The sequence below is a fragment of the Bos grunniens genome, chromosome 1 (genome assembly GCF_055505025.1).
Source record: "Bos grunniens cultivar Pamir isolate PY7600 chromosome 1, Bosgru_T2T1.0, whole genome shotgun sequence".
NCBI lineage: Eukaryota > Metazoa > Chordata > Mammalia > Artiodactyla > Bovidae > Bos > Bos grunniens.
In genome coordinates, this window is record NC_141165.1 from 87,522,120 (window position 1) to 87,549,817 (window position 27,698).

Sequence of the window (27,698 nt, forward strand, 5' to 3'; positions counted from 1 at the left end):
ATACTTTTACTTAACTTTTTATTTAGAGTAGAGCCGATTAACAAAGTTGTGACAGTCTCAGGTGCGCAGCAACGCAACTCAGCCAGACAAGAGAGAGCATATAAATGTATGGTTCTAAATATGGCCTATTTTATTTCTGATTATTTATCATTTGTTGAACATTTCTAGAGGAGCAGTGTTGCCAGTTCCAAAGCCACAATATAGCTAAAACTGAACCATTGCTTCCTTTTTTGTTTTGTTGTAAATCTTCAGCATTATCACCTCAGGGCATGAAACCTTCATCATCTTCCGTGCTGTAGCCCATGGGGTTGCAAAGAGATGGACACAACTTAGTGACTGAACAAGACCTAGACCAGGCCTTCAGTGTTTTGGCTTGCATCTTTGCTCTTCAACTTTTGCTTCTCCTTTTATACAGTAGAATTGATTTTTGTCAGACTTTGTCTTCTGTTAACATTTCCCTTGTACTATCAAAGACTTGACTCTCAAGTGCTTACCTAACTGTGCTTTTAGAGATTCTCCATTAGTACCATGCTCTGGTCCCAGTAATTGGCATTTTAAACCATTAAGGGAAAAATGCTGTATGCTTTAAATCCTTACTATTTGCATTATATTCTTCACATGGTTAATGAATTCTTTCATCTTTCAGTCTCTGAGCAAAGAACACTTCCTGACTCTCCCTGTTCAGATCAGGGTTTTTGATGTTCCTTTATGTTTCATGGAAAGAGAACGTGTTTATTTATTTAACTTTTTATTTTATATTGGAGTATAGCCGATTAACAAAGCTGTGATGGTTTCAGGCGCACAGCAACGCGACTCAGCCAGACAAGAGAGAGCTTATTTAGTGGCAGTGAGAAAAATACGACAAAGCACGAAATATAGTTTTGGTTTTCCATCCTAGGGCAGCTTTGCTTCAGAATTAGTTTCAGAATCTAGCTCTTGGTCATTCAGCCTTTTTCTCTTATATCTACATTTAGTCACCAAATTTAATAATGAAGAACCTATGGAGACCACCCAGAGCTTTGAAGGCCTAAGATGACCCAAGGATGTCACTTGTTCGATTCACGACTTTACTGTAATCTGCCAATACTCTAGAATTGTTTCTGTGAGTGAGTGAGTGAAGTCGCTCAGTCGTGTCTGACTCTTTGCGACCCTGTGGACTGTAGCCCACCAGGCTCCTCCATCCATGGGATTCTCCAGGCAAGAATACTGGAGGGGGTTGCCATTTCCTTCTCCAAGAATTGTTTCTAGGACCTGCCTTATACAGGCCTTGGCGAGTAGGGGTATGCTCTGAGTCTTTGAGTGGATTGTGTGGGTTAGACCAATGATGGATATCTTAAGATATGAGGAATGATTATAGTAGAAATGGTGACAGTATGTTTTAAAGTGATAAATTAATTTAACACAGATAAATGACTTCACAAGATAGGGGTTGGATGCCTGAAAATCTTGGTTCATGTGAAGGAGTTTTCATTGTAAATTTGAGAGGATCCAGTATATAAGGGATTAGAATGAAATACACAGTTGCTGTTTTGCAGGGTGCCCTGTATATTTGTCAACACGTACATACACACCTGCATATGTAGATACATATAATGATAGAGATAATGTGTTAATTTGATTAGGTTCTATAATTAGAGTCTTTGGGGAAATAAATATGGTAGTCTTATTATGAGTGATTCAAATGAATTGGTAGAGAGTAGTTGGAAAGATAGTTATTAGCGTATGTTTAGGAAGTAGATTTTTTCAGTGACTTTGGTAGCCTGTCTGGCACAGTTTCACAAAATTTGAGGGCCATTTGGGGCAAATTTGTGTGTTAAGTTTGGGGATGTTAGCTTTGAGGGATTGTAGGATCAAACAAAAAATGCAGTGCCTGAGAAAGTTATTTATGAATTGATTTGGTAGATGCTGATAAAAATTAAAGAAGGTATTTGTGGAGAAGTTTGTGTAGGTAAGTGGGATAGATAATGGAGGGATTTAGGAGAAAGCTTGTTATTATTAGAAAAGTAAATTTCAAAAGAGTAAAATTGAAAAGACCTTTGGGGAAGATAATTCTTTTGAGAAAATGCAGCTCACAGGTTGAAAACAGGAAGGCAAGGGAAAAGTAAAAGGAGTAAACTAAGGTGTGGAAGGAAGAGTTAAGAGGAAGATTAAAGAAGAGGTTACTGGAAAAGATTTATTGTAAGGAATGTTGTGTTAAATACTACTTTTGATAGTGGTTCGGTGGGGAGGGGGACTTTTACCAAGGATAATTCAGTGTAATAGTTTTATTTCTTAAGAAACCCGGGAAGTAGGGAGCCCAGGCTCGCCCGCGCGGAATTTCACCGGAGCTCGGCTCAGCGGCAGGCGGAGCTGCGCGCGTGGTGGGCCCAGAGCCGCCGCAGCTGCCTGCGAGCGCGGCCGAGCGGAGTGGAGGCGGGCCGGGCCGGTGGGACTCGGGCCTCAGGGATCCGCGCACCCTCGGGCCCTCGGGGGGCGCTCCAGCGAGCGAGCAGGCCCGGGGCGGCGCGGTGGGGGCCGGGAGGAGGGGCTTCCCTGAGCGCCCGAGCAAACCTCCGCACGCGGCTCGCACCGCTTCCTTTTGTTGTGTGTACGGGAGTGAGAGAGTGCGCGCGCGTGCGTGAGTGCGCCCGTGGGCAGAGAGGCGGCGGAGCGGGGCCGAGAAGCTGGGGCTTTTCCTGCTGGGGTGGCTGGCGCGCCCGGGCCTCGGCGGGCGGTGGGGCCTTGCAGACACCCGTCTTCCGGGTCGGGGCCCGTGGCGCAGTCCAGGCCCCTTCACCCAGCGAGATGGCAAACTTTGTGAGTGACTTCTCGGCGGCTAACAAGTGTCTGCCTGACAGCGGGGGCCGACGAACGTTAATTGACACCCTCCTTTCGGTCCTAACCCTGTGTGTTTTTTTTTTTTTTTTTTTAACAAATCTTATGTTGGACTGTACTGTGTTTACAGTTTTACGGTGTGCGAAAAGGTCAGACGGGTAACTTGGGTCTACTAGACACTTTTTTTACTTGGTATCAAGAGCAAAAAATGTACGCTTGTATCTATCCTTATATTGGTTGCGCTACTAAAACCTGCATGTTTAGTGGTAAGAACAGTCCTAAAGGCCTTTCCAGAATTAGGCTGTAGGGCACACTTTGTCTCTCCAGACTTCGTAAAGCATTTTTTACAGTGCCAAGAAAGAACTATTTGTGTCTTAGACTAGATAAAGTTAGGAAATGAAAAAGTTAAAGCCCTTACCAAGAGCTTGCGTTAAAAACAGCTTTTTTGTTTTGTTTTGTTTTACATAAATTATGATTGGTGTAGTTTGCATATAGAGTTTTACACAGTTGGGCACGATGTGATTTTAAAAAGAGCGTTTCTTACTAATTTTACAAAGGGCGATGATAAAGGCACCACACAGTTTTGAAATTTCAAGTATGTTAAATGTTGCTATAAATAAAATCCTATTCAGATTTTTAGATTTAAGAAATCTAAAAATACGTTTGCAGTTGTCCTTTGGGTGCAGGAAGAAGTTCTAGGTTGCTCAGGGCTTGTTTCTGGGCAGATTTTCAGTGTTGTCAGCGTGATATGGGTGTAGAACCTTAACCTGAGTGAATAATTTGCTTGAGATTACCAGTCTGTTTGCAGCTGGGAATGGACTCCGAGTCTCTTATTCCCAGTCTGGTGACCTATCCAAGAATAGACTAAGGAAACTGGGTATTTGTCTGTTTGGTGGAAAATATGGCCGAGTTGATTTTATACTAAGTATTAAAGAGCCAGAAATGGAATGTGTGAACGTTTAATCTTTGTAGCACTTAGATGTATGTAGTTTCTCCATTCTTTAAATACAAAAAGGATATGAGGATATTCGTGTTGCTTTTCATGGCATTTGTAGCATATTTACATTTGATTGAAACGTAGATGCTTATTATATTTAACTGTGGGAGATGAGTTTTTCAAGTGGGTGTTCTCAGTGGTTGAAGAATAGTTGGTAACCTGAGGATGTTTAGCCTCATAAATGCTAGGGAGAAGAGGAATTATGTTAATTTCATTAATTTCTAAGTAAAAAATCTTCAATGGTCTTTATTGAAGATGCTTACAAAGGTCCTGATGGAATACCTGTGAATTTTCTTCTCAGCTTTCTGTATTGCTATTTTCATTATAATTACTAGCTATGATTTGTTTTGTTCATTCCTAGTCTTTCCTTTTACTTTTCCTCCTGTGTCACAGAAACATTCTTCTTCCTGCTTCTCATCTCCGAAGAACCCTGGAAATTTTTAATCCTAATACAGTTCTCCATGAGAGATGGTTTTGGCAATGTCTGAACACATTTTTGGTTGTCATGCTGGGGGATTCTATTGGTATCTAGTGGGTAGATAGTAAACATCCTACAATGCACATGATAACCCCCACAACAAAGAATTATCCAGTGCAGTGTCAGTAGTGTTGGTGTTGAGAAGCCCTGATTTAATTATTGTGGGTGATATTCTACTTATAATTTGTCATGTAATTGATATCTCTATATCAGATCTGTTATAAATCTTTTCTTAGAGTTGTCGTTAGAATGATCATGGGTCAGAGGTTATGAAGTATATTTTAGAGCATGAGTTAATAGGATTTTGGAGTGGAAAGGTTAACAAGTATAACTGAGTATGTGGCTAAGGAAATAGTTTCAGAGAGATTCAGAGAGGTTCTACGGATATGGAGAGCTCAGGTCTTGTTATTTCTATTATAATTTAATTTTAATTTACTTAATTAAAATTAATTTTAATTATTACTGAGGGAAATGGTATTTTGTAACTTTTGGTTGATAAATTTAAATAATTAAAATTTTAAAAATTGCATCATGAGAATCTCAGTATTCACTAAATCATTGTTACTTTTTCATATTCCCATGTTGTTGAATTCTTCAGCATGGTTTTGTTAACCGTTGTAAACTTTTCAGCATCTTCTTTTTAAAAAAATTTTGAAAAATTAAAAAAGGCCACATACAATTTAAAAGCAATTTGGAGTTAATTAGGATATCGTTGGCAGTATTGCAGATGCAAACCCAACTAGAATTGTTAAAATGTCTCAGGGTGTCTTGAATTTAGACATCTATTTTATGAGGATTACTGTAATGGTCAGTTATTGTACTGATTGTAAATCTATTTTAGCAAGATTCAGTTAATTTTAGAAAAATATACTGGAACTTTGAGGTGAAATGCAATTGAATGAAATATAAATTAGATATTTAAATTGGGTATTTCAAATTAAGTGCTGTATTGTTGGAGGGAGAAATATGAAGTTCTTTTTAAGTTAAAAAATGTTTTCTGTGGTGCTGCTTTTTAAAAATGAGGAAACCAAGTAGGACAGAAGACCAATATGAGCAAAGATTTTTATAAAATTGTTTTATTTAAGAAATACAAGAAATTTTTTTTATAGAAAAATTTTAAATGCTTTTTAGCAAAAAGAATAAAATCACTAACTGGAATACACTACTGTTAATGTTTTAATATATGGCATCTTATTTTTTTGTTAACCGTTTATTATGAAAAATTTTAAAAGATAAAAAATGCAGCATTCTTACGAACTGGTATATACCAGACTAGCCTCAACAGTTAGCAATTAATGGCCAGTCTTATTTCATCTTTGCTTCTGCACCCTGTCTCTCAACTCACATAATTTTTAAAAACACTTTAATTTGAAATAATTATAAACTCAGGAAGTTGCAAATAGTGGAGTCCTGTGTATCCTTTACCCAGCTTGACCCCAATGGTGAGACATTGAAGTTAGGAATTTGACATTGGTATTAATACATTACTGTTATAGAGATTGCCAAACTTAGTCAGTTCTCAGCATTTTAAAAAATTTAGTTATTTTGGATAATTGCTTTACAATGTTGTATTGGTTTCTGCCACCTTCACCCCCTCTTGGCACCCATAAGTCTTTTTTCTACATCTGTGAGTGGGTCTATTTCTGTTAAGTAGATCTATTCATTTGTGTTGTATTTTAGATTCCACGTATAAGTGATATGATATGGTATTTGTCTTTCTCTTTCTGATTTAATATAATAATCTCTAGGTTCATCCATGTTACTGTAGTTGGTGTTAGTTCATTCCTTTTTTATGGCTGAGCGGTACTCCATTGTGTAACTATGGGCTTCGCTGGTAGCTCAGCTGTTAAAGAATCCTCTAGCAATTCAGGAGACCTGGGTTCCATCCCTGGGTTGGGAAGATCCACTGGAGAAGGGATAGTTACCCACTCCTGTATTCTGGCCTGAAGAATTCCATGGGCTGTTTAGTCCTTGGGGTGGCAAAGAGTCGGACACGACTTTGTGACTTTCACTTTCATTTTTCATCCGTGTTACTGCAGATGGTGTTATTTCACTCTTTTTAAGGGCCAAGTAGTATTCCATTGTGTATCTATACCACATCTTCTTTATCCATTAATCTGTTGATGGACATTTAAGTTGCTTCGATGTCTTGGCTGTTGTATGTAGTGCTGCTGTGAACATAAGGGTGCATGTAATCTTTTCAAATTATAATTTTGTGTGGATATATGCTCAGGAGTGGTATTGATGGATCATATGGCGACTCTGTTTTTAATTCTTTGAGGAAGCTCCATACTGTTTTTCGTAATGGGTGCACCAATGTACATTCCCATCAACAGTGTGAGAGGGATCCCTTTTTTCCAACATTTATTTGTATGGTTTTTAATCATGGCCATTCTGACTGGTGTGAAGTGGTACTTCATTGTAGTTTTAATTTGCATTTCTCTAATAATTAGCAATGGTGAGCATCGTTTCATAGGGCAGCATGTTTTTTATTTTGATGAAGTTTGGTTTATTTATTTTTACAGAATATGCTTTTGGTGCCAAGCCCAAGAACCTTTCTTTAGGTCTTGAAGACCTAATTTTTATTCTAAAAATTCTGTAGTTTTATGTTTATGTTCATCATCCTTTTTGAAATAATTTTTATATGTGGTTGTGAGGTTTAGGCCTAGACTTTTATTTGGCATGTGCATGCATGCATGCTCAATCCCTTCAGTTGTATCTGACTCTTTGTGACCCCCTGGACCACAGCCTGCCAGGCTCCTCTGTCCATGGAATTCTCCAGGCAAGAATACTCGAGTGGGTTGTCATGCCCTCCTCCAGGGGATCTTCTTGACCTAGGGGTTGAACTTGCATCTCCTGCATCACAGGTGGATCCTTTACCCACTCGTTCCAGCATTGTTTGTTGAAAAGGCTATCCTTTCTCCTTTGAATTATTTTTCTGCTTTGTCAGTTAGTTAATTTTTCTTTACTGGTTATAGAATTATTTAGATTATTGGCTTCATTTTGGTTTAGTTTCAGTTGTATGAATTGGAGAAATTGTTCAGTTTTTTTCTGTGTCCAGTTTAAAAGTGTAAAGTTGTTTTGTAGTATTCCCATGGTATTAATATTACTTAATATTTATTTATTTGACTGTGCTGGGTCTTAGTTGTGGCACACAGGATCTTTGATCTTTGTTGTGGTATGTGGGATCTTTTTAGTGTGGCATGTGGACTGTTAGTTGTGGCATGTGGGATCTAGTTCTGTGACCAGGGATCGAACCCTGGCCCCCTGCATATACAATGTGGAAGCTTAACCACTGTGCCACCAGGGAAACCTTCCTTATTATCTTTTCAAGTTCTGCAAGATCTTAGTGCTATCCCTGTTTCAATCTTAATATTGGATTTGTGTCTTGTCTCTTTGTTTTTGTTAGTGATGGTAGAGGAATGTAAAATTTTTGCTTCAATGATATTCTCTGTTTTCCTATTTTGAATTTTGTTGATTTCTGCTCTTCATTATTTGCTTTCTATTGCTTGCTTTGGATTTATATTTTGCCTTTTTTTTAAAGTTTCTTTTAAGTAATTAAGGTATTGATTTGAATCTTTCCTCTTTTCTAATGTAAGCACTTACTGCTACAAATTTCCTCCTAACTACTGATTTAGCTGCATCCCACATTTTGACATGTTATGTTTTTATTTTCATTCATTTTATGTACATATTTAAAATTTTTCTTTGAGTGTTTGTCTTTGACCCATGGACTTTGTTTTTCCACTTTACTTTTCTTTTTTAATTGGAGGAACCCCATGGAGTTTTAAAAAGTGTTTATTCATTTGTGTTCAGAAATTTTCCTGTTGTCTTCCTGTTACTGATTTCTAGTTTGAGTCTAATATTGTTATATAATGTACCTCCTATTTTATTTTGATTCTTATAGATTTGTTGAGGTTTGTTTTATGTCCCAGGATATAATCTGTCTTTGTGAATATTCCATGGATGTTTGAAAAGAAATATGTGTTCTGCTGTTGTTGGGTGGACTATTCTGTGTACATCAAGCTGACCCTGTTGGTTGCTTGTGTTATTAATACAGCCTCTCTGATAAAAAACAAACGAACCATCCTAGCTTTTCCATTCTTCTTACTTTCAATATATGTTACTGAATTTCTTGTTAGTAGTATATAGTGGGCCATTTCAGAAATATATTCTTCCAGTCTTTCTTGATTTGTCTGTTTAGACCATCAACATTTAAGGTAATTACTGATAAATATTAACACTTAAATCTGCCTTTTTATTGTTATTATTTTGTAATTTTCTCTGGCTTTTTATTTCTCTCTTCTTTCCATCCTGCAGATTACTAAAACATTTCTTAAGATTCTGTCTTTCATAATTTGTAAAATATTTATAGTTTTGAGTCTGTTTTGGTATAGATTTTGTAGTGGCTGTTGTAGTTATTACTAGTGTATATATGACTTATAGCAGTCTCCGGGTATCAGTACTTTACTGCTTCAGTTGTCATGTGGAAACTTCACTTCTCATTTGCCTTTTTTTACCATCTTGACTTTTTTTTTTTTTTTTTAACCATCTTTTAAATGTAATTAAGTATCAGTATAAATTTTTGTTTCCGTCATTAAGTATGATCTAGAAAACTACGATGCAGCTGAAGATGGGAGAAGCTCTATACAGTCAGCAAAAACAAGACCTGGAGCTGACTGTGGCTCAGATCATCAACTTCTTATTGCAAAATTCAGGCTCAAATTGAAGAAAGTAGGGAAAGCCACTAGGCCATTCAGTTATGACCTAGATCCAATCCCTTATGATTATACATGCAGTGGAGGTGACAAATAGATTCAAGGGACTAGATCTGGTATACAGAGTACCTGAAGAACTAACTATAGATGGAGGTTTCTAACATTGTAAAGGAGATGGTGACCAGAACCATCTGCAAGAAGAAATGCAAGAAGGCAAAGTGGTTGTCTGAGGAGGCCTTACAAATAGCTGAGAAAAGAAGAGAAATCAAAGGTAAAGGAGAAAGGGAAAGATATACCCAACTGAATGCAGAGTTCCAGAGAATAGCAAGGAGAGATAAGAAAACCTTCTTAAATGAACAATGCAGAGAAATAGAGGAAAACAATAGAATGGAAAAGACTAGAGATCTGTTTAAGAATATTGGAGATACCAAGGAAACATTTCATGCAAAAAGATAGGCATAATAAAGGACAAAAACTGCAAGAACCTAACAGAAACAGAAGAGAGTAAGAAAAGATGACAAGAATACACAGAAGACGTGTACAAAAAGCTCTTAATGACCCAGAAAACCATGATGGTGTGGTCACTCACCTAAGAGTCCTGGAGTGTGAAGTCAAGTGGGCCTTAGGAAGCATTACTATAAATAAAACAGTGGAGATGATGAAATTCCAGCTGAACTATTTCAGATCCTAAAAGATGATGCTGTTAAAGTGTTGCATTCAATATATCAGCAGATTTGGAAAACTCAGCAGTGGCCAGAGGACTGGAAAAGATCAGTTTACATTCCAGTTGTGAAGGACTATGCTAAAGAATGTTCAAATTACAGAATGTTGCAAATTACAGTTGCACTCATTTTACATGCTAGCAAGATTATGCACAAAACCCTTCAAGCTAGGCTTCAATAGTACATAAGCCAAGAACTTCCAGGTGTACAAGCTGGATTTAGAAAAGGCAGAGGAACCAGAGATCGAATTGCTAACATCCGCTGGATCATAGAAAAAGAAAAGAAATTCCCCCCAAAATCTACTTTTGTCTTATTGACTATGCTACAACCTTTGATTGTGTGGATTACAACAAACTGTAGAATATTGAAATATCAGACTACCTTAGCTGTCTCCTGAGAAATCTGTATGCAGGACAAGAAGCAACAGTTAGAACTGGACGTGGAACACCTGACAGGTTCAATATTGAAAAAGGAGTACATCAAGGCAGGATATTGTCACCTTGCTCATTTAACTTAAATGCAGAGTTTAGTTCAGTTCAATCGCCCAGTCGTGTCCGACTCTTTGCGACCCCATGAATCGCAGCACGCCAGGCTTCCCTGTCCATCACCAACTCCCAGAGTTCATGCAAACTCACATCCATCGAGTCGGTGATGCCATCCAGCCATCTCGTCGTCTTTCATCCCCTTCTCCTCCTGCCCCCGATCCCTCCCAGCATCAGAGTCTTTTCCAGTGAGTCAGCTCTTGGCATGAGGTAGCCAGAGTACTGGAGTTTCAGCTTCAGCATCATTCCTTCCAAAGAACACCCAGGACTGATCTCCTTTAGGAGGGACTGGTTGGATCTCCTTACAGTCCAAGGGACTCTCAAGAGTCTTCTCCAACATCACAGTTCAAAAGCATCAATTCTTCAGCGCTCAGCCTTCTTCACAGTCCAACTCTCACATCCATACATGACCACTGGAAAAAACCATAGCCTTGACTAGACGGACCTTTGTTGGCAAAGTAATGTCTCTGCTTTTGAATATGCTATCTAGGTTGGTCATAACTTTCCTTCCAAGGAGTAAGCGTCTTTTAATTTCATGGCTGCAATCACCATCTGCAGTGATTTTGGAGCCCCCAAAAATAAAGTCTGACACTGTTTCCACTGTTTCCCCATCTATTTCCCATGAAGTGATGGGGCCAGATGCCATGATCTTAGTTTTCTGAATGTTGAGCTTTAAGCCAACTGTTTCACTCTCTTTCACTTTCATCAAGAGGCTTTTGAGTTCCTCTTCACTTTCTGCCATAAGGGTGGTGTCATCTGCATATCTGAGGTTATTGATATTTCTCCTGCCAGTCTTCATTCCAGCTTGTGCTTCTTCCAGCCCAGCGTTTCTCATGATGTACTCTGCATATAAGTTAAATAAGCAGGGTGACAATATACAGCCTTGATGTACTCCTTTTCCTATTTGGAACCAGTCTGTTGTTCCATGTCCAGTTCTAACTGTTGCTTCCTGACCTGCATATAGGTTTCTCGAGAGACAGGTCAGGTGGTCTGGTATTCCCATCTCTTTCAGAATTTTCCACAGTTTGTTGTGATCCACGCAGTCAAAGGCTTTGGCATAGTCAGTGAAGCAGAAATAGATGTTTTTCTGGAACTCTCTTGCTTTTTTGACGATCCAGCCGATGTTGACAATTTGATCTCTGATTCCTCTGCCTTTTCTAAAACCAACTTGAACATCTGGAAGTTCATGGTTCACGAATTGCTGAAGTCTGGCTTGGAGAATTCTGAGCATTACTTTACTAGCGTGTGAGATGAATGCAATTGTGCGGTAGTTTGAGCGTTCTTTGGCATTGCCTTTCTTTGGGATTAGAATGAAAACTGACCTTTTCCAGTCCTGTGGCCACTGCTGAGTTTTCCAGATTTGCTGGCATATTGAGTGCAGCACTTCCACGGCATCATCTTTCAGGATTTGAAAGAGCTCAATCAGAATTCCATCACCTCCACTAGCTTTGTTCGTAGTGATGCTTTCTAATGCCCACTTGACTGCACATTCCAGGATGTCTGGCTCTAGGTGAGTGATCACACCATTGTATGCAGAGTAGATCATATGAAATGGTGGAGTGGATGACTCAGAAGCTGAAATCAAGATTGCTGGGAGAAATATAAAAAACCTCAGCTATGCAGATGATACTACTTTAATGGCAGAAAGTGAAAAGGAACTAAAGAGCCTTTGATGAAAGTGAAAGAGGAGAGTGAAAAAGATGGATTAAAATTCAACACTCAAAAATTGAAGATCATGGCATCCGATCCCATCACTTCATGGCAAATAGATGGGGAAAAAGTGGAAACATTTTTTTGGGGCTCCAAAATCACTGTGGATGGTGACTGCAGCCATGAAATTGAAAGATGCTTGCTCCTTGAAAGAATAGCTATGACAAACCTAGACAGTATTAAAAAAACAGAGATACCACTTTGCTGACAAAGGTCCATATAGTCAAAGCTATGGTTTTTCCAGTAGTAGTGTATGAATGGTGAGTTGGACCATAAAGAAGGCTGAAACCCAGAGAATTGATGCTTTTGAACTGTGATGTTGGAGAAGACTTGAGAGTCCCTTGGACCGCAAGGAGATCAAACCAGTCCATCCTAAAGGAAATCAATGCTGAATATTCATTGGAAGGATTGATGCCGAAGCTGAAGCTCCAATATTTTGGCCTCCTAATGCAAAAAACAGACTCAATGGAAAAACCCCTAATGCTGGGAAAGATTGAGGGAGGGAGGAGAAATGTGTGACAGAAGATGAGATGGTTGGATGGCATCACTGACTCAATGTACATGAGTTTAAGCAAACTCTGGGAGATACTGAAGAACAGGGAAGCTTTGTGTGCTGCAGTTCATGGGGTTGCAGATAGAATGTGACTTAGTGACTGAACAACAGAAAATTAATGATGAAAAAGATAATGTGTTGTGTGTACCTATATTTCTATTTTTCTTGTTCAGAAAATTTTCTTCAGCCAGGGATCGAGTTGCTAGTGACATATTCTTTTAGTTTTTCTTCTCTTGAAAATGCATTAAAATTTTTTCCATTTATTACTTGTTGTGGTCTGAATGGATTTCTCTAAAATGTAAATGTTGAAATACTAATGCTTAGCATGATAGTATTGGGAATTAGGTCCTTTGGGATATTTTTAGGTCATGGGGGAGAGCCCATGAGTGGGATTACGGCTGTTACAAAAGAGGCCCCCAAGAGACCTCTCTTGCTCCTTTTCTGCCATGTAATAATATAGTGAGAAGTCTGTGACCTGGAAGAGGGCCCTCACCTTAACCATGTTGGCACCCTAATCTTTGGATTTCCAGCCCCAGAACTGTGAGAAGTAAATTTCTGTTGTTTATAATAGAGCCACTCATTTTGTCATGTTTTGTTATGGCAGCCTGAATAGATTTACAACATTCCTGAAGAGTAGTTTTCACTGGGCCTAGAATTCTTGGTTAGCAATTCTTTTTTTTTTTTTAAGCATTCAAAAAATATTCTGCCACTTTTTCTAGTCAAGGCTGTATATTGTCACCCTGCTTCTTTAGCTTATATGCAGAGTACATCATGAGAGACGCTGGGCTGGATGAAGTACAAGCTGGAATCAAAATTGCCGGGAGAAATGTCAATAACCTCAGATATGCAGATAACACTACCCTTATGGCAGAAAGCAAAGAATAACTAAAGAGCCTCTTGATGAAAGTGAAAGAGAAGAGTGAAAAAGTTGGCTTAAAGCTCAACATTCAGAAAACTAAGATCATGGCATCTGGTCCCATCACTTCGTGGCAAATAGATGGGGAAACAGTGGAAACAGTGACAGACTTTATTTTTGGGGGCTCCAAAATCACTGTGGATGGTGATTGCAGCCATGAAATGAAAAGATGTTTGCTCCTTGGAAGAAAAGTTAGGACCAACCTAGGCAGCATATTAAAAAGCAGAGACATTACTTTGCCAACAAAGGTCTGTCTAGTCAAAGCTGTGGTTTTTCCAGTAGTCATGTATGGATGTGAGAGTTGGACTGTGAAGAAAGCTAAGCGCTGAAGAATTGATGCTTTTGAACTGTGATGTTGAAGAAGACTCTTGAGAGTCCCTTGGACTGCAAGGAGATCCAACCAGTCCATCCTAAAGGAGATCAGTCATGAATATTCATTGGACGGACTGATGCTGAAGCTGAAAATCCAATATTTTGGCCACCTGATGCTAAGAACTTTGAAAAGACCCTGATGCTGGGAACGATTGAAGGTGGGAGGAGAAGGGGATGACAGAGGATGAGATAGTTGAATGGGATCACTGACTCAATGGACATGAGTTTGAATAACCTCTGGGAGTTGGTGATGGACAGAGAGGCCTGGTGTGCTGCAGTCCATGGGGTCACAGAGAGTCGAACATGACTGAGCGACTGAACTGAGCTGAACTGATGGTTAAGAAATCTGGTGGTGTTGCAGTTGTTGTTCAGTTCTAGGAAATAGTTATTTTTTTATGGCTGCCTTCAAAGGTTTTTCTTTCTTTTTAGTTTTTGAAGTTTTAATTATGATGTGTCCTGGTGTAAATTTCTTTGGGTTTATCCTGTTTTGGGTTTACTCTGTTTTTTGAATCTGTAAGTTTGTATGTGTCATATTTGAGACATCATTAGCCATCTTTCCTTTATATACTTTTACAGTCCTTCTCTCCTCTCTGGGACTCCAACGATAAGAATGTTGGATCTTTTGTTATTTGGCCTCAGGTCCTTAAGACTCTGTTAGTTTTCTTTCAGTCTTTTCTTTCCTGTTTTTCAGATTGGGTTAATTCTATTTTTCTGTCCTCAAATTCAGTGATTCTTTTTATTATCTCTGTGATTGTATTGAGCCAATCCAGCAACCTTTAAAGTTTTATGTTATAGTAATTTTTAGTTCTGTAATTTCTTTTTGCTTCTTTTTTATAACTTTTGTTTCTTTACTGAGGTTTTCCATTTTTTTTTTCACTTGTTTCAGGAGAATTTAGAATTGATTGCTGAGACATTTTATAATGGTACTTTAAAATCTTTTTCAAATAATTGTGTAGCATCCAACTCATCTCTGTATTGGCCTTGGTTGATTATCTTTTCTCACTCATGTTGGGATTTTCTTTTGTCATTTTCAGTTGTGTATTATGTCAGAAGGCTCTGGGCCCTATTTATATTTTTTATTTTATCACACAGTCATCCCACTTATATTTAGTGTACAGGTCTTCACCTGCTTTTGTAGGCTTTGGTTTTAATGGCAGTTTAATTTTCAGAGCCTTTGTGGTTGGCTTGGTTTATCTGATGCTGTCTGGACACCCACTGGTCCTTGATGATTTTACCTTAGAGAATAGAAGGCATTTCCTTTTATCAGGTTTCTGGGTGTCTCCAGATGGGAGAGGATTGTGGTGTGGTCCTCCTGGTACCCACCCCAAACCCCTAGTTCTTCCCTGACCCTGTATCTTTGGGTGAGAGAGGAGAGTCTTGGCCCATACTGAGTTGTTTGTGCTGGCTGGGTTCCTAAGTTTTGACCACTTGCCTCTGCATCTCAAGGTGGAAAAAAAGAGTTTCAGATCATACAGGGAAGGAAGAGTTGCTTCCTCTGTCTGGTCTTTGTTGTTGGCTGAGCTTCCAGTTGCCCTCCCTTGCTTGATATTGCGGAGAGACTCCTGTTTAGTTTGGGGGAGGATTATGCTTATCTAGTCTGCTTTCTGTTGCTGAATTGGTGGCTGTGAAATGCCAGTCTGGGTTGCCTTCTTCTATTGGTTGTGGGGACGTAAAGCACTATGATCCTTTTTTTGTTTCTCTGATCCTAGAGTCCGAAACTGGTTAGCTGCCTTCTTTCCAGTTTTCATAGTTTTCTTTTGGTTGTCTCTTTCTGTTATTCCCATGGTTTATACTTATGCTTAATGTGGAGGGGCAGGGAAAAAGAGAGCTATGCCATCTAGACTGGAAGTTCAAATTCTTTATTTTTTGTGAACTTGCATCATCTCCACCTAGCAGGTTATTTCAACTTTGAAAATAATAGTTTATGGCCATGTGCTTTGTGAACTTTTGAGCACAGTGTAAATGTTTGCTTCAATTATAGACCATAGTATTGTACCCTAAGGAAATTTTTGGAACATGGGTAATAATCAGTTCAAGAGGGTGCCAGAATATATGCTTGCTATTATACTAGGCATGTATCACATAAACAAACTTTGTAATATAGTTAATTAAAATGAAACTGTGAATTCTGGGTAAAGATGTGTTTATTTAAAGGATTATTTGTATTTAAAGTATTTAATAATTTCAGTACTAGATTGTTGCTGTTCAGTCACTAGGTAGTGTCCGACTCTTTGTGACCCCATGAACTGCTTCACGCCAGGCTTCTCTGTACTTCACTATCTCCCTGAGTTTGCTCAAACACATGTCCATTGAGTTAGTGATGCCATCCAACCATCGCATCTTCTGTCATTCCCCTTCTGCTCTCAATCTTTCTCAGCATCAGGATCTTTTCCAGTGAGTTGGCTCTTCACATCAGGTGGCCACAGTAGTGGATCTTCAGTTTGAACAACAGTCCTTCCAATATTCAGAGTTGATTTCCTTTAGGATTGACTGGTTTGATCTCCTTGCTGTCCAAGGGACTCTGAGGAGTCTTCTCCAGCACCACAGATCGAAAGCATCAGTAATACATACTAGTTTTTTAATATTAGTAAACATTTTTAAAAACAATACTGAAAATGTTGTATTATGCAGACAGGTTAATCTGTTTCTAATTCATTAGTTGAAAAGGAAAGATAAGATAAAAGGTCCTGCTTTTTACATTCCATGGTTTTCTAATTGAGAATAAATTGGCCCCAAATAAGAAAATGTCCATTCTATGTTAGTAGAAGAAGCCATTGTTTCTGAAGGATGAATAACTTGTTAAATCAACTACTGCTATTTATTCATTTGGCCACCCTGCTCAGCATGTGGAATCTTCGTTCCCTACCATATATTGAACCCATGGTGCCTGCAGTAGAAGCATGGAATCTTAACTACTGGACTACCAGGGAATTCCCAACTATTACTGTTTTTTAAAAAAATCTCACTAGCATATGGAAACAGTGGCTGACTTTATTTTTTGGGGCTCCAAAATCACTGCAGATGGTAATTGCAGCCATGAAATTAAAAGACGCTTACTCCTTGGAAGGAAAGTTATGACCAACCTAGACAGCATATTAAAAAGCAGAGACATTACTTTGTCAACAAAGGTCCGTCTAGTCAAGGCTGTGGTTTTTCCATTGGTCATGTATGGATGTGAGAGTTGGACTATAAAGAAAGCTGAGCGCCAAAGAATTGATGCTTTTGAACTGTGGTGTTGGAGAAGACTCTTGAGAGTCCCTTGGACTGCAAGGAGATCCAACCAGTCCATCCTAAAGGAGATCAGTCCTGGGTGTTCATTGGAAGGACTGATGTTGAGGCTGAAACTCCAATACTTTGGCCACCTGATGCGAAGAGCTGACTCATTTGAAAAGACCCTGATGCTGGGAAAGATTGAAGGCAGGAGGAGAAGGGGACGACAGAGGATAAGATGGCTGGATGGCATCACCGACTCAATGGACATGAGTTTGGGTAAACTCCGGGAGTTGGTGATGGATAGGGAGGCCTGGCATACTGCAGTTCGTGGGGTCCGTAAGAGTCGGACGCGACTGAGCGACTGAACATATTTTGTCAATTGTGGTGTTATTTTAGTTATAGAGAAATAATTGGGCTCCATTGCAGCCACTTGTTGAGGTATTCTCCGATTGACTTTAATGGCAAAGCTTAGATTTCTAATTAGACTAGAAACCATTTCTTTTATGTGTGCGCACACCTCTACATTGTGTTTAGTGTCTAATGGAATTCTGGACGTATGTTCTAGACAGAGGAGATAAAAATGACTGATTCTAGTATTGAATAAGATTAAATTATCAACAGGTGAACTGGCTTTTTAACGGACCATTTATGTTTTTAAATGAAAATATTTAATTATATTTCATATTTGAAGTAATAATTCTAGTTCCCTCTTGTTATTTTTGGTTTAATAGTATTTTAACATTTTTATTAATAAAGAATTGACACTTTAAATAGCTGAACTTATTTTCAAATGGGTATTTCTGTAATCTCTTCTTGGGTCTCATAAATTATTAGAATAGAATAATTTTTATAAAAATCAGGTGAACTTAATTTTTTGTTTCTCTACATGGTAACCATTATGGAAGCAGAAGAGATTAAGAAGAGCCGGCAAGAATACACAGAGAAACTATACAAAAAAGGTCTTAGTGACCCAGAAAACCACGATGATGTAGTCATTGATCTAGACCCAGACATCCTGGAGTGTGAAGTCAAGTGGGCCTTAGGAAGGATTACTGCAAACAAAACTAGCAGAGGTGATGGAATTCTAGCTGAACTATTTAAAAATCCTGAAAGATAATGCTGTTAATGTGCTGTACTCAGTATGTCATCAAATTTGGAAAACTTGGCAGTGGCCTCAGGAAAAGGTCAGTTTTCATTCCAATCCCAAAGAAGAACAGTGCTAAAGAATGTTCAAACTACTGTACAATTGAGCTCCTTTAACATGCTAGCAGTGTTATTCAGCTAGTAATGCTGAAAATCCTTCAAGCTAGATTTCAGCAGTATGTGAACTGAGAACTTCCAAATGTACAAGCTAGATTTAGAAAAGGCAGAGGAACCAAAAATCAAATTGGCAACATTTGTTGCGTCATAGAAAAGGCAAGGGAATTCGAGAAAAACATCTACTTTGCTTCATTGACTATGCTAAAGCCTTTGTATTTGTGGATCACAACAAACTGGAAAATTCTTAAAGAGATTGAAGTATCAGACCACCTTGCCTGTCTCCTGGGAAACCTGTATGCAGGACAAGAAGCAATGGGTAGAACTGGACATGGAAAAACGGACTGGTTCATAGTTGAGAAAGGAGTTCATCATGGCTGTGTACTGTCACCCTCCTTATTTAACTTATGTGCAGAATACATCATGCAAAATGCCGGGCTGGCTGACTCTCAAACTCGAATCAAGATTGCCAGGAGAATCAACAACCACAGATTTGTAGATGATACCACTGTAATGGCCGAAAGTGAAGAGGAACTAAAGCACCTCTTGATGAGGGTGAAAGAAGAGAGTGAAAAGGCTGTATTAAAACTCAGCATTCTGAAAATGAAGACCATAGCATCCGGTCCCATCACTTCATGGCAAATAAAAGAGGGAAAAAGTGGAAATAGTGACAGATTTTATTTTCTTGGGCTGCAGAATCACTGCTAACGGTGACTGCAGCCATGAAATTAAAAGATGCTTGCTCCTTGAAAGCTGTGACAAATGTAGACAGTGAATTAAAAGCAGAGCCATCTCTTTGCCAACAAAGATCTGTATAGTCAAAGCTATGGTTTTTCCAGTAGTTTTGTATGGATGTGAGAGTTGGACCATAAAAAACGGTTGAGTGTTGAAGAACTGATGCTTTCAAATTGGGATGCTGGAGAAGACTTGTGACAAGTCCCTTGGATAGCAAGGAGATCAAACCACTCAATCCTTAAGGAAATCAACCTTGAATATTCATTGGAAGGAATGATGCTGAAGCTCCATTGCATTGGCCACCTAATGCAAAAAGCTGACTCATTGGAAAATATCCTGATGCAGGCAAGAGGAGAAGGGGGTGATAGAGGATGAAATGATTTGATGTCATCATCGATGCAATGAACAGGAGTTCGTGCAAACTCTGGAGATAGTGAAAGGGAATCCTGGCATGATGCAGTCTGGGGTTGCAAAGAATCAGACATGACTTAGCGACAGAACAACAACAACGATGATCATTACTGTAGATAGCATTTTAATTTCAAATTTTGTTTTCACTGATCTTATCCTTACTTCAAAGATGTTTATTTTTTTTTGACTCCCAGAATATTGTTAATAGTAACGTTAAATATATTTTAATTGGAAACGACCTCTCCTCTTGTGCTGTTGCTGCGTCGCTTCAGTCGTGTCCGACCCTGTGCGACCCCATAGACGGCAGCCCACCAGGCTCCCCCATCCCTGGGATTCTCCAGGCAAGAACACTGGAGTGGGTTGCCATTTCCTTCTCCAATGCATGAAAGTGGAAAGTGAAAGTGAAGCTGCTCAGTCGTGTCCGACTCTCAACGACCCCATGGACTGCAGCCCACCAGGCTCCTCCGTCCATGGGATTTTCCAGGCAAGAGTACTGGAGTGAGGTGCCATTGCCTTCTCTACCTCTTGTGCTATGTTAAAGTAAACATTTATTTGGATGTAGGAGATCTGGTTGAATTCTTTGCCATGATGGTTAAGTGCTGTGTAACCATGGGTATTTAACCTCTTCAACCTCAGTTTCATGATTTTTTTTTTTTAATTTATATTTTTAATTGGAGAAAAATTTCTTTTCATTGTTGTGTTGGTTTCTGCTGTACACTGCCAATCAGCCATATTTATACATATCTTACCTCCCTTTTGAGCCTGCCTCTCATCCCTTCTCCCCATTCCATCCCTCGAAGTCATCACAGAGTGCCAAGCTGGGCTTCCTGTATTATATAGCAACTTCTCGCCAGCTGTCTGTTTTACACATGGTAGTGTGTATATGTTAATTCTGCTGTCTCCATTTGTCTCTCTCTTTTCTTCTCCCACTGTGTCTACAGATCTGTTTTCCAAATCTGTGTTTCCATTCCTTCCCTGCAAATCGATTCATTAATACTATTTTCTGGATTACATATTTATGTGTTAATATATGGTATTTGTTTTTCTGTTTCCAACTTACTTCACTTTGTATAACAGTTTTTAGATTCATCCACCTCACTAGAATTGATTCAAATTTTTTCTTTTTTATGACTAATACTCCATTGTATATATGTACCACATCTCTTTATCCATTCATCTGTCAATGGGCTTAGGTTGCTTCCATATCCTAGCTATTGTAAACAGGGCAGCTATGAACATTGGGGTACATGTATCTTTTTCAGTTGTGGTCTTCTCAGGGTGTAAGCCCAGTAGTGGGATAACTGAGTTATATGGTGGTTTTATTCCGGAGTTTTAAAGTAATCGCCACACTGTTCTCCATAGTGACTGTATCAGTTTACATTTCCATCAGTGAAACAACTGACAAAAGATTTATTTCCAAAGTATATAAGCAGCTCATATAGCTCAATATCAGAAAAACAAAGAGCCCAATCAAAAAATGGGCAGAAAACCTAAACCCACACTTCTCCAAAGAAGACTTACAGATGGCCAAGAAACACATGAAAAGATGCTCAGCATCACTAATTATTAGAGAAATGCAAATCAGAACTACATGAGGTATCACTTCACACCAGTCAGAATGACCATCATCAAAAATATACAAACAATACATGCTGGAGAGGATATGGAGAAAAGGGAACCCTCTTGCACTGTTGGTGGGAATGTAAATTGATTCAGTTTCATCATTTGTAGATTGGAGACAAACAATAGTCCCTTCCCAGGTAATTGTGTGTGTAGGATTTTCTTTCTTAACCATGTGGATTGACTACACTGATTGTGAAATTTTTAAGATTTTGGCATAATTTTTGGTGAAAGTAGAAATAGAAAATCATTCTAGAAAGAATTGGTTAGGGTAGTTTCTGGGATAGTAGGTTTGAATTTGGAGGGTTTCCTTTCCTCCTCAGGATAGATCTGTTCATGAAAAGTACACTCTTGAGTTCTAATAAATGAATTTTTCAAAGCAGGTAGTGTAAAGTAAACAAAGTTTGTCTACTTTGTTACTGAGTTGAAATTCTAAGCGTATTCATAGAAATCTCTTGCCTGAAACAAAGTTTTTTCCTTTACTTTTTTTTTTTAACACTGTTCAGAAAGTATCATTAAATCATAAAAATAAGAACTAACGTAAAAGTAGAATTTGAATACTTTCAAATGTGATTTAATTAAAAATGCTAAAGGACTTGAAGCATTTTTCCTCTCAGATTCTTAGAGCCTTCACGGTTTCGTGGTGGTAGTGATGAGAAACAGGAAGGGGTAGCACAGTAGGTTCTGGAGGCCTGGTTGTGGGGGTGGTTTACTTGCTCAGTTGTGTACTGACTCTTGGTGACCTATGGACTGTAGCCCGCCAGGCTTCCCTGTCTGTGGGATTTCCAAGGCAAGAATACTGTTTCCTTCTCCAGGGGATCTTCTGGATCCAGGGATCAAACCGGAGTGTTCTGCATTGCAGGGAAATTCTTTACGCCTGAGCCACAGACCATTATGAAGGCTTTGGTTCTGCCACTTACTAGTTTTGTAACCTTTGGTGAGTTACTTGTAACCTTTGGTCAATTTTTTCTTCTTTAAAACGTAAATAATATTAGCACCCACATCATAGATTTGTTTTTTTTTTATTGAGTTAATATCTGCAGAGATGTAGCAACATTATTGACCAAAGTCCAAAGCATATACTATTCATTGTATTCTTAAGTGTGGAACCAACATTAAAAGATCACTTCTTCTCTTTTGGAAAAGTAACAAAGGGAGAATTAATTGATCCCTGCTTTGGTTTTTCCTGTGATAAATTGCTTAGACTTCAGTTATAGCACTTAACACTTTGCATTATCATCACTAACATTATCTGTTGTATGTTTATTTACTCTCCAAGCTAGATTAGGAACTCTTTTGGGAAGAGACCACAGTATTTTAATGCATGTCTTAGAAATCTTAGGTAGTATTGCATATACATATCAGGTGATCAAAAATGTTGATTCAGTTAATGACAGAAATGTCCCAATTAATGACCTGCTGGTAAATGCATTGAAATACTATGGAAGGGTATAGCTAATGGTCCTTGCAAGAAATTTCATTTATTTCTTAATATGTGTTTTGTCTTAATTTGATTATACCTGTGCAAGTGATTATAATCACAGAATAATTAGCCAGCAGAGTCTTAAATCAGAAGAAATGCTAAGCAGGAATATTCACTCCCTCTTAAAGTAGGGGAAGTGGGGCAGGGAAAGAGGAAGATCTTACCAGCTCACTGGGGTTCCCTTGTGGCTCAGCTGGTAAAGAATCCACCTGCAATGTAGGAGACCTGAGTTTGATCCCTATTTGGGAAGATCCCCTGGAGAAGAGAACGGCTACCCACTCCAGTATTCTGGCCTGGAAATTCCATGGACTGTATAGTCCACGGGATTGCAAAGACTTGGACATGACTCAGTGACTTTCACTTTACCTGATCATTAGGTGGTTGTCCAAGTAACTTTATACCTTTCTTTTTGTATTTACAGGGTCTTAGTTTCCAGCCTGGTAGATTCTTTCCCCAGTTCTTAGTGGAGAGGAGTGGCAGAGGAGAAAGAGGGATAGAGACACTTAGAAGGAGAAGTGAAATTGGTAGATGGTGCTAAATAATTTAGGTTTCTAGAGACAGAGACTGTGTGGTCTGTGAGTTAGGGAAAATTGTGCGTTTCCATGATAGGAAAGGTTGTGATAGGAAAGACATTCCAAAATTTCTGTTTATAGATTTAGACTTTGAGGTTATATTATTCTACATCTGGGGGATGTGTGTATTTAGAAGTGAAGCATGATTCCCTTTCCTTCTTGCTTCACTATTTTTCTTTCTTTCTCTTTTAACGTATCTAGTTATAGTTTTTGATGTGTGACAGCTGTAATTTGGGGCTTTCAATAAAACGTGATGCAGGAAAGTAAGTAGGCTTTTTGTGAAAATGTTTTCAACAGAATATTAGCATTTCAAAAACATTTGTTCAGCTGTATATGTTACCATTATTATATGACATAAGTAATATCATCTTGATTGTTGACTTGATATATCCTATCAACTTTAAAAGACTTGTAATGTAATACCAAAGTTTATAATTTGAAGATTTTTTATTTACTGTATATAGATAGAGTTTACCATGCAACTTTATTCCTGTGAACTGTTAGAAATTCTAAACGTTGAATTTAGTAAAGAATGTACAGTGATGAATAGGAATGTAGTGCAGATATAGTTTTGTTTTACTTTACATATTTTTGGTATTGTCTACTACAATAATATAGTTCCATGGCTTTTATCTTTTTGGTGCTAAAGCTATCAGATCAGATCAGATCAGATCAGTCTCTCAGTCGTGTCCGACTCTTTGCGACCCCATGAATCGCAGCACGCCAGGCCTCCCTGTCCATCACCAACTCCCGGAGTTCACTCAGACTCACGTCCATCAAGTCAGTGATGCCATCCAGCCATCTCATCCTCTGGCGTCCCCTTCTCCTCTTGCCCCCAATCCCTCCCAGCATCAGAGTCTTTTCCAATGAGTCAACTCTTGGCATGAGGTGGCCAAAGTACTGGAGTTTCAGCTTTACATCATTCCTTCCAAAGAAATCCCAGGGCTGATCTCCTTCAGAATGGACTGGTTGGATCTCCTTGCAGTCCAAGGGACTCTCAAGAGTCTTCTCCAACACCACAGTTCAAAAGCATCAATTCTTCGGCGCTCAGCCTTCTTCACAGTCCAACTCTCACATCCATACATGACCACTGGAAAAACCATAGCCTTGACTAGACGAACCTTTGTTGGCAAAGTAATGTCTCTGCTTTTGAATATGCTATCTAGGTTGGTCATAACTTTCCTTCCAAGGAGTAAGCGTCTTTTAATTTCATGGCTGCAGTCACCATCTGCAGTGATTTTGGAGCCCAGAAAAATAAAGTCTGACACTGTTTCCACTGTTTCCCCATCTATTTCCCATGAAGTGATGGGACCGGATGCCATGATCTTCGTTTTCTGAATGATGAGCTTTAAGCCAACTTTTTTTTTTTTTTTTTAAGCCAACTCTCCACTTTCACCTTCATCAAGAGGCTTTTTAGTTCCTCTTCACTTTCTGCCATAAGGGTGGTGTCATCTGCATATCTGAAGTTATTGATATTTCTCCTGCCAGTCTTCATTCCAGCTTTTGCTTCTTCCAGTCCAGCGTTTCTCATGATGTATTCTGCATAGAAGTTAAATAAACAGGGTGACAATATACAGCCTTGACGTACTCCTTTTCCAATTTGGAACCAGTCTGTTGTTCCATGTCCAGTTTTAACTGTTGCTTCCTGACCTGCATACAGATTTCTCAAGAGGCAGATCAGGTGGTCTGGTATTCCCATCTCTTTCAGAATTTTCCACAGGTTATTGTGATCCACACAATCAAAGGCTTTGGCATAGTCAATAAAGCAGAAATAGATGTTTTTCTGGAGTTCTCTTGCTGTTTCCGTGATCCAGCGGATGTTGGCAATTTGATCTCTGGTTCCTCTGCCTTTTCTAAAACCAGCTTGAACATCTGGAAGTTCACGGTTCACATATTGCTGAAGCCTGGCTTGGAGAATTTTGAGCATTACTTTACTAGCACGTGAGATGAGTGCAATTGTGCGGTAGTTTGAGCATTCTTTGGCATTGCCTTTCTTTGGGATTGGAATGAAAACTGACCTTTTCCAGTCCTGTGGCCACTGCTGAGTTTTCCAAATTTGTTGGCATATTGAGTGCAGCACTTTCACGGCATCATCTTTCAGGATTTGGAATAGCTCAACTGGAATTCCATCACCTCCACTAGCTTTGTTCGTAGTGATGCTTTCTAAGGCCCACTTGACTTCACATTGCAGGATGTCTGGCTCTAGGTCAGTGATCACACCATCGTGATTATCTGGGTCTTGAAGTTCTTTTTTGTACAGTTCTTCTGTGTATTCTTGCCATCTCTTCTTAATATCTTCTGCTTCTTTTAGGTCCATACCATTTCTGTCCTTTATCGAGCCCATCTTTGCATGAAATGTTCCTTTGGTATCTCTGATTTTCTTGAAGAGATCTCTAGTCTTTCCCATTCTGTAGCTAAAGCTATAGAAAATACATATTTAAAAGTAGTTATAGGTTATTGAGAGGAATGGCATATATGCTCTTTTAAATGCTTGGGAACAAAACTTTGAGGCAGGCAATTAAGAGGTTAGTAGAAATAAATTATTTTAAATAGGTTTTTTGTTGTTTTTGTTGCTGATGATGACTAGTTTAGCAAAGCTACTGACTGGCTAAGGACTAGAAAATGCTGAATTATCAGAAAGGCTGTTGTAATCCCTTGATGAAATTGTGTTAAACGCAACTTTGGATTAATATACTTGGTGGTTTTCTGAAGATTTATAGTTTAATTGTTCTGCTTTTATAATTATAATTTTATTGATTTGCAAGATATTTATTAAGCCCTAAAAATGTGTTTGGGTTATTATATAAAATGCTTAATTATTTCTGAATAACAGTTATATTTGGCCTGAATTTGTTTCTAATAAAATTTCAGGTTTCAGTCCTCATTACCTCCATTTCATATACTGGGAAAGCATATCGCAGTTGCAGGAAGAAAATTATATATGTCCAATATCAATGCAGTACCAACATAGAGTGTTAATTTTCTATATTAGTTGCTGTAAGATTGATTATAGCATGACATTAAAAAAAATATGTGGACGATTTTAACGTTATTAAACACCTTTGTCTTGAAAATTTTAAATACTTAACATTTTTGTAGTTTCAAAAGCAAATGTTTTTAATATAATTAGACTTTTGAGATGAGGGAAATGTTACTGTGAGATTTCATCAGGAATAGAACTGTTTGAGTAATTGAGAACATCAACATACAATTTTAGTGAAGTACATTTTGTGTCCTCCTATTTTAAGTTGTTGATGGTAATTCTAGTTTATTGCCCTGATTTTAAAGAAATCCTAATCCTTAGCTAGAAGTTAAATTTGAAAAAGTCCAATTAGTGCCTGGGTCATTTTTTCATGAAATCATTTAGCACTGATGGATCATTACAGTTGTGCTGTTCTAAGTGAATTAATATTATTTAATCCATGAAAAGACTTTTGTCTGATTTAGCACATTTTGATATAACTGTTATAACTGTTTTATCTGGCTTTAAGAATGTATCTAATCATGATTTTTTTGAGGGGAATAACCTGAATTTTTGTACTTTTACAGGCTAGAGGGAGGAACCAACAGCTTGGAAATTCGACCAAGTGATCTGGCGGGATGGGCATTTTCCTGACCTATTTTGTAGAGGTAATCTAGCACTGTTTTCTTCACTCTTACCTATGATTGATGGCTATATACTTGAACATGAACATACCTGTCACAGCTGTTGGATAGTACTCTGCTTTTCCTGGATAATCCCTTTTCTTTTATACTTAAATATTCCTGCAGTGCAGGAGACCCTAGTTCGATTCCTGGGTGGGGAAGATCCCTTGGAGAAGGGATAGGCTACCCACTCTGGTATTCTTGGGTTTCCCTGGTGGCTCAGCTGGTAAAGAATCTCCCTGCAATGTGGGAGACCTGGGTTGCATGCCTGGGTCAGGAAGATTGCCTGGAGGAGGGCATGGCAACCCACTCCAATATTCTTGCCCTGTGGACAGAGAGCCTGGCAGTCTACAGTCCATGGGTCACAAAGAATCAGACACAGCTGAGCAACTAAGCACACAGCACAGCATGAATATTACATATAGATACCATGATATGAACATCTATACATAGGAAATAATTGATGTTATTAGTTCTCTTTGATGAAAACCATTATCTTTTCTCACTTAACAAGATTATCTGCATTTCTCTTTTTTAGGCCCAAGGTCCCTTATATTAGGAAGACCCAAAATCCTCTCCTGTCTTGTTGGGCTATGTTGGTAGATGTATTAGACCTGTGCTTTTATCTTTCAAAGTGAAAGAAAATTAAACATGAACAGTATTCAGGGTAATTACATGTGGCACATATTCTCATGTCATTATTAATGATCATAACAGTTCTAAGATTCTCATCTTCACCAGACACTAGCTCAAATCCAGCTCTTGATCTTGGATTTCCAACTTGTGGAACTGTGAGAAGTAAATGCTTGTTTAAGCCACCTGGTCTTGGATATTTTTGTTTTAGCAAGGAGCCTGTTCTTAATCCATATGTATCCATGCAATCTGCCTCTTGAGAAATTTGTATGCAGGTCAAGAAGCAACAGTTAGAACTGGGCATGGA

At 38.6% G+C, this 27,698-nt stretch overlaps 1 protein-coding gene across 20 annotated transcripts in view; it reads left to right on the forward strand.

Moving 5' to 3' along the window:
• Positions 1–27,698, forward strand: part of ZNF148 (zinc finger protein 148) — a 146,635-nt gene that overhangs the window by 12,371 nt on the left and 106,566 nt on the right. For 10 of the 20 annotated variants that reach the window (XM_086401876.1, XM_086401898.1, XM_086401869.1 and 7 more), the window contains exon 2: positions 26,663–26,743. The gene's annotated coding sequence lies outside the window, so the exon portion shown is untranslated. Of the gene's footprint in view, positions 1–2,474; positions 2,886–21,873; positions 21,996–26,662; positions 26,744–27,698 lie in introns of those variants that run through there. The other 10 variants (XM_086401951.1, XM_086401965.1, XM_086401925.1 and 7 more) reach the window with 6 other exon arrangements.